This window comes from Manis pentadactyla, chromosome 9 (genome assembly GCF_030020395.1).
Source record: "Manis pentadactyla isolate mManPen7 chromosome 9, mManPen7.hap1, whole genome shotgun sequence".
Classification (NCBI taxonomy): domain Eukaryota; kingdom Metazoa; phylum Chordata; class Mammalia; order Pholidota; family Manidae; genus Manis; species Manis pentadactyla.
In genome coordinates, this window is record NC_080027.1 from 102,607,202 (window position 1) to 102,613,510 (window position 6,309).

Below are 6,309 nucleotides of genomic sequence, written 5' to 3' on the forward strand. Positions count from 1 at the left end.
TTGTGATCTATGAATACCAACTTCCAGTCTATATACCTGCCTGTTTTTCTCCGTACTCTAGGCATTGTAGATACTAGTGTTTGAAAGTAAAATCACCTTCCCCTCCAGGTCTAATGTGTGATGCTCAGGAGGCTGCAGTGTAAATATCCTTCACTATACAACGGTAGCTGGGCTGCCATTAGTTGGAGCTTTTCTCTGAAGTGTGACCTTTAACACAATCTCTTCCATCTGTGAGACACTGGTGCCAGAAAACCCTTGCTGGTGTCCCCCTCTGCCTAACCTTTCGATGTAGAGAACTTCTAGAGGTTCCCTAGATCAGAAACATGCAGTTTTGTATGCATTTATCCCACTTGGACATTATGTAATCCTAACAAACTTATTGTTTTAAAGACTTAATTGACCAAAACATTTTGTCCTGGAAATGAGTCATAGAAAACAAAACACCCAAATATCAAAGGCCCCAGGTCCTTAAGTCAATTCTGTGTTGGCATCTGACACCTCATCATTTTGGGCATCACTGAGCTTTTCTTCAAACCTATCAAAGGGAAAAAAACTTACTCGGAAACCTAGGGAAATAGCACTGTTTTAGGTAATTGAGGTAGGGTGAAATTTCAAGCATTTTCTCAAAAACTAAGTATTTACTGATAAAAGTTTCAACAAAACCAAGATTCATAAAATATATGAATTATAAACTGGAAGCTATTTCAAATTCAATCTCACCAGCTTCCCAGGGAATAGATTTACCCTATTGCAAGTTTTCAAAACTAGTTACTAACTACATTAGCCATATCTTATGAACAATTTTCTTTTAGGGAAGATGTCAGATGAGCCAAATGGGATTATTTTTATGCCCAAATTACACAATACTGTTAAAAATTGCAATGTATAAACCATGCAATGAATACACACTTAAGTTCTAGCCCTCTATGCTTGACAGTGGACTTAGAACTTTTGAGTTGGGCATACCTGAACTTAATTTCCAGCTCTGCTATTGTGAAGGAATGACCCCTGCCCCTACTAAGCCCACTGAGCTTAAGTGACCTGAGATGTCATGTCCCCTGGGAGGTTCCCCACCCAAAGGCCCTGTCCATACCAGAAGACTGCCTAGACAAAAGCCTTGCTTGCTGCATCACACGTACTCAGCCTTTGGAAGTTACTTCACTGACTTTACACTGGTGCCATAATAAACCAGTTTTTTGATCCGATTGCTCTCTGTGCCGGTCCAATTTTCCTTAACATTATAGCAATGTAGCCTTGGTTCAGTCATTTAACCTCTTGAGGGTCCTGTTCCTTCACCTAAAATAGCAGTTACAAGTTTTGGTCTCAGGACCATTTACATTCTAAACTGAAGACCCCAAGGACCTCTACACTGTAGTTAAGAATACGGATTTCATTGGATAGTTCAGGACTTCACCTTTGCAGTATGGCAGTATATTCTAGAAAATCTTGGCACTGAACACTAAATATCCTAAATAGAAAGTTAAGCGCACTGATAAGCTAATAAGGAATTCTTTAAAAAATGACCCAAAGCACTGATAGTTGAATGCTGGAGCTGTTCATGTCCTGTGGTGCTGAGCCAATGACCTGGGACTTTTGGTTTTGATGGATCCTTTGAGAGCAAAGAGCAAACCAAGCCTACTGCATGTCTAATACAATTATCACATGGAAGAGACCTCCCCACATAAAACCAGGGCTCCTAAAACAAGACTCTGCCCACCCCCTTAGTGAAGGGTGATCAACTTGTTTCAGCTCTAGGTAATGGGAGATGTTGTATTAACAGCCACAAGCTGGCACTCTAACAGGTCTGAACTGAACACTTTACAAGCCGAGATACCATGTTCCTAGGCTGATAAAAGCAAATGCAAAATTGTCTCTAAGAACACTTGACACCCAGTCCTCAAATTTCCTACAGATAAGGATTGGAAAATTACAAATTCCAAGGAACATAATTTCATAATGAAAAGTCATACACAGGAAAAAAGCTACTGTGAGACATCAATTTCAGCCCTCCAACTACTGTTTGCAATTCTTTAAAGAGCTTCTGCTTTTGGGCTAACACTCCAACTCCTTGTTTCCAAGGGTGACTTCAGTTTGAGAATTAGGGCAAATACTGACCCAGGGATTTTAATACTCAGTCCCTTCGAAAATGTTTAAAAAACATGTAGCTCATCCTTATGCAAAGTACAGCATTTTAAATATGAGAACTAGCTTATTCCTCAGCCCAAACTGCACTTTCAAGCCTAAGACATCTTGGAAAATACATAGGAAAATGTTAACTGGCTGTACTAATGAAACTCATGGGTTCCTAATACGAAGACGGTCCTGTTTTCCTTTCTTCATCTCATTTAATTGAAAATAAGCACACTTCAAATAGTTTATAGAAATTTATTAAAACTGAAAGTTTCATCTATCTTCTGACCAACTGCCTGCAAGAACAAAAGAGGTCACTTTTAGTCACTTTCCCACAATTCAATTCTAATAGTATTTATACTACACAGAATATCAGATCTTATACAATCGTCAGATAATCAGTGAGAGAGTTCAAGTTGGGGTGAGATCATCATGTATTCTGTAACAAGACAACAGTGCTGGTATGTTTAAGACTCACCTTTCAGTTGGTAAGCTGGAGATTATTGCCACCATAAATAGCCTAAAGGTAAAGATTGCATGTTAATCATAGTAAAAAAAAAAAACTTGTGATGCTTATTAGTAAAGTAAAGTAACCTCAGAATAAAAATGGAACGGTTTTATGAGTGATATCATTCTATTTCATTTGGCAGAATCATTACATCACTGGTTACATACTAACTTACCATATACACCAAAGACAACTTACCTTGAATTCTTCAGGGTAACAGGACTGCCTATTTAAAGAAAAAAAGTCATTCATTTAGAATGTGCCCTACTCAATTTCCCCATTTTTATAATCTATTTTTAACATTTTGAAAAACATTTAAGGTGCACTTTATACAGATATGACAATGGTAGATGTCATTAAACATTTTGTCCAAACACATAAAACACATCCTGAGTGGACCTTGATGTAAACGATGAACGTTCAGTGACAATATGTCAACAATGTATTCGTAATTTTAACACAAAAGGCCTACTCTAGTGCTGGATGTTGTGTGTGAAGTGTATGAAGACAGGGTATTTGGGAACTCTACTTTCTGTTCATTTTTTATAGGAATCAAACTGCTCTGAAGAATACGTTTATTAATTAGAAAACAAAAACAGGTAACTCAACTGCACATATCTAGATTAATATACATATGCCATAAAAATTACATCCCAAAAATGTATTTAACCTGTGTTTCTCCAAATATGAATTCTTAATCCTGAAACCATGTATCTGTGTATGAGCCATTGAAATTATCCAAACCCTGAACATTTTCTGTGGGTCACAGCTTATTTCCCTTTTCAAAGGCATAAATGGTTATTGGAGCCAGATACATCAGATAGGAGCGAAAGACAGTACTGTTCATCACTGTTAGTCTGCTGAACTATGTTATCATCACTGTATCGGCTTTAAACCACTTCACACAGAAACCAAACTTCGAACTACTTACTATACCTTTGCTTAAAGCTCCTCATTCCATGCCTTGTAGCCAATGCAACTCCTGAAACTACAGAATTTTTGTCAAATTTAGTTAACAGATAGTAACAGGTAGATGGCTAAAATTTCCTACACACTGTTTCAGCTTAAAAATATCTTCACACTTTTTCAGAGAGATTCCCATCTTTCTAATTTCAAAAATCATCACCAACAGCATCAACCTATTTACCTAGTAAATAGGTAAGATTAATGAAATACTTACCTTTATATATGACTTCCAAGTCTATACCTGAAAAAAAAAGTTATTTAAATACACATCACAACTGCTTAATACTCACTCATGCCTATTTACCTCTCAAACCAGCCCAGTTCAGAAACAATATAAACCTGAGTGCCAAGAGCCAATCTATTTTCATGTCTTACCCCAAGCAAGCCATCCACAGATTTAAGACATGCACCCAGTAACTAGAAAAGAACACAAGAGACATCTTTGATTAAAACATTAAATGTCATGAAATTCTTCTCAAGAGTTATTATTCACAGGGTTCTTCAGTGTTAAATTTGTCTACATGCTCAATTCAGGTCAGACATTTGGATCAGCATCATTACAAAAACCCCGTTCACAGCATACTCAACATGTACTCACTAACCACACACAGTAAATTAGTAGCTTGGTAGGTTAAGCCTTCTACTTTATCAGCATTCTCAGTTAAGTTTTGAGCCTACTAAAACTAAAATGTTTTTAACATTAATAACTTACCAAAAAAATCAAGATGGTCTAAACATGTCAGACTCAAGTCCACCTAAGAAAGAATGGTTTTTACAATACCCAAAGAGGTACTTTCTCCCCACCAATCCAAAAAATGCCTGAAATCAGGTAGAGCTAATAAGACCTTCATGTTCAGTCAGTATTTGCTTATCATCATACAGGCGGCTTTCACAATCACAACAAGCATCTTATTAACAGTAATAGGGATCTGGTATTTTTTTATTGCATTAAGCACTGTTCAACACCTAACGGTAGGGGAGCTTCCAATGCATTAAAAGGCAGCCCTACAAAGACATTAGATGCACTGTCACGTTTGCCCAGTTAGCAATGTTTAGTTCAATTATAATTTTACTTACCCCTTCAACTTCCAGCTAATTCTGTTTAGTGCCTACAAAAAAGAAACATTACATTAGCAGTGGAACTTTGCTTATGCAGTTAGCAGCAAGCCAGTTTCCGTAACCCAGATACATCAGACAAATGGTGTAACATCTTCATGACTCAATCTGCTGAACTATGCAACCATCATAGTATCTGTTTCCTCAAAATTCCCCCAGTATTAAATAAAACACGTAAGAGGGCATAAGTTTATATTTGGAAAGGGGAAGAGAAAAATCCTCATGTAAGCATCAGCAATGATGTGGCAATTTATAATCGTTAAAAAAGAACTGAAGAGCACTGGCTACACATGGGCAATAAAAAGGTCTCTCACCTGTTTACCCATGGCCAGAATGTGGAGCCTGTCCTTTAGGACCTGGAAAGAAACAGGTTCGTGTTAAGTTTGGTCCAATCTCTGCGTTCTCTACATCACCATCTTGTGTGCCTCAGTTAAGGTAAAGGTGGTAATAAATCTCGTCATCCTCACAGTCAAGAGTAGCAAATAAAAAGTCATCATCGTGGCACATTCAGACTTTCAACCTTGCTTCCCTTTAAGGGGACTTCAGTAACTTACCCGGCAGCTCTTTTCATCCCATTGGCACTTAACTAAAATATAGACACAAAAAATATCCAATGAAAAACACTGTGCAGCCACGTTAAACACTGTTAAATGTCTACTTAAGCCTCAGTAAAGAACTTTCAGAAATCCTTTCTGTCCACTACTCCTAACGCATCACAGGCTTAACAAAAAGACTACCTCTAATCAGACTCATTCTTCTATTTACCCGTCTCTTACCTGTCCATCAGAGGCCATCAAATGCCACATCGCATTCGTGCCTGGCACCTTCCCTAAGAAAGAGATTAAGGTCTTTCGATTATCTGGGTCTACCTTAAGCATTATGTCATTTTTTTTTAACTATTCAAGTCATTTGCACAACCCACAATTTCATGGCTATAAAGGTTGCATTTAGTAACATGGTATAAAGACAGCATTGCACAGAATTTGAGTTAAGAACCACTGACGGAAATAATGGTGCACTGCGCAAGGCAACCGCTTAGAGTATCACGTGGACGACCCCGGCTCCCGGCCCTCCTCCTGGGCGAGCAGCCTGAGGAGACGCGGGCAGAGATTAAAGCTGCTCGGGTAACTCGGCATGCGCCGCCCTCAGAGCCGTTGGCATTCATCAAGTCTCAGATGTCCCTACCAACACAGCTTCATCAGAGGCAAGGCAACCGAGCTGTGTTCCCACAGTCCCGCCCAACCACCGGAGCAGTTCAGACCAAGCCGCACCCAAAGCGCGATCCTCCACCATCTTCATTTTGCGAGACCCGCCGAAGTTTGCGACTGGCCTAGAAATGCCAGCCAGTCTAAGGCGACTTCAGCTGTTCAGAGCTGGAAGGCCTCAGGCCAAAAACCCATTTTGCAACCGCAAAAAGAGAGTGAACCTACCCAACCCCGACGCCTAACCTCAAAAGACCGAGATGGCCGCCAGGCGCCTGTATATAAGGAGCCTCTTCCGTGACGTCATGACGCACTCTCCCTACCGGCGCCGGCCTCAGCACTCCCCCGTCTCCTCCCTCAAACTCCTCCTCCTTCTCCGGCAACGCC

At 39.5% G+C, this 6,309-nt stretch overlaps 1 long non-coding RNA gene and 10 other non-coding genes across 14 annotated transcripts; all 11 read right to left on the reverse strand.

Annotated features, from left to right (window-relative positions):
• Positions 1-357: 357 nt before the first annotated feature.
• On the reverse strand, positions 358-6,178 carry LOC118928852 (uncharacterized). 4 transcript variants are annotated; one of them, XR_005031367.2, is made up of 12 exons: positions 6,151-6,178; positions 5,497-5,549; positions 5,275-5,306; positions 5,035-5,076; positions 4,682-4,713; positions 4,317-4,359; positions 3,980-4,021; positions 3,819-3,845; positions 3,575-3,626; positions 2,837-2,864; positions 2,609-2,650; positions 2,372-2,426 (listed from the first exon to the last, which is right to left on the reverse strand). It is a non-coding gene; the product is annotated as an uncharacterized LOC118928852 (long non-coding RNA). The 4 variants fall into 4 exon arrangements; XR_008999358.1 differs by lacking the exons at positions 2,372-2,426; positions 4,317-4,359 and adding an exon at positions 358-535; XR_008999355.1 differs by lacking the exon at positions 4,317-4,359 and having other exon boundaries at positions 6,151-6,177.
• On the reverse strand, positions 2,496-2,572 carry LOC118928876 (small nucleolar RNA SNORD81). Its single transcript, XR_005031384.2, has one exon. It is a non-coding gene; the product is annotated as a small nucleolar RNA SNORD81 (small nucleolar RNA).
• On the reverse strand, positions 2,722-2,799 carry LOC118928865 (small nucleolar RNA SNORD47). Its single transcript, XR_005031375.1, has one exon. It is a non-coding gene; the product is annotated as a small nucleolar RNA SNORD47 (small nucleolar RNA).
• On the reverse strand, positions 3,447-3,526 carry LOC118928869 (small nucleolar RNA snR60/Z15/Z230/Z193/J17). The gene has a single exon (XR_005031378.1). It is a non-coding gene; the product is annotated as a small nucleolar RNA snR60/Z15/Z230/Z193/J17 (small nucleolar RNA).
• On the reverse strand, positions 3,691-3,772 carry LOC118928864 (small nucleolar RNA SNORD79). The gene has a single exon (XR_005031374.1). It is a non-coding gene; the product is annotated as a small nucleolar RNA SNORD79 (small nucleolar RNA).
• On the reverse strand, positions 4,102-4,167 carry LOC118928871 (small nucleolar RNA SNORD78). The gene has a single exon (XR_005031380.1). It is a non-coding gene; the product is annotated as a small nucleolar RNA SNORD78 (small nucleolar RNA).
• On the reverse strand, positions 4,428-4,487 carry LOC118928868 (small nucleolar RNA SNORD44). Its single transcript, XR_005031377.1, has one exon. It is a non-coding gene; the product is annotated as a small nucleolar RNA SNORD44 (small nucleolar RNA).
• On the reverse strand, positions 4,788-4,856 carry LOC118928870 (small nucleolar RNA SNORD77). The gene has a single exon (XR_005031379.1). It is a non-coding gene; the product is annotated as a small nucleolar RNA SNORD77 (small nucleolar RNA).
• On the reverse strand, positions 5,143-5,224 carry LOC118928875 (small nucleolar RNA SNORD24). The gene has a single exon (XR_005031383.1). It is a non-coding gene; the product is annotated as a small nucleolar RNA SNORD24 (small nucleolar RNA).
• Positions 5,382-5,442, reverse strand: LOC118928872 (small nucleolar RNA SNORD75). Its single transcript, XR_005031381.1, has one exon. It is a non-coding gene; the product is annotated as a small nucleolar RNA SNORD75 (small nucleolar RNA).
• Positions 5,857-5,933, reverse strand: LOC118928867 (small nucleolar RNA SNORD74). Its single transcript, XR_005031376.1, has one exon. It is a non-coding gene; the product is annotated as a small nucleolar RNA SNORD74 (small nucleolar RNA).
• Positions 6,179-6,309: the final 131 nt, after the last annotated feature.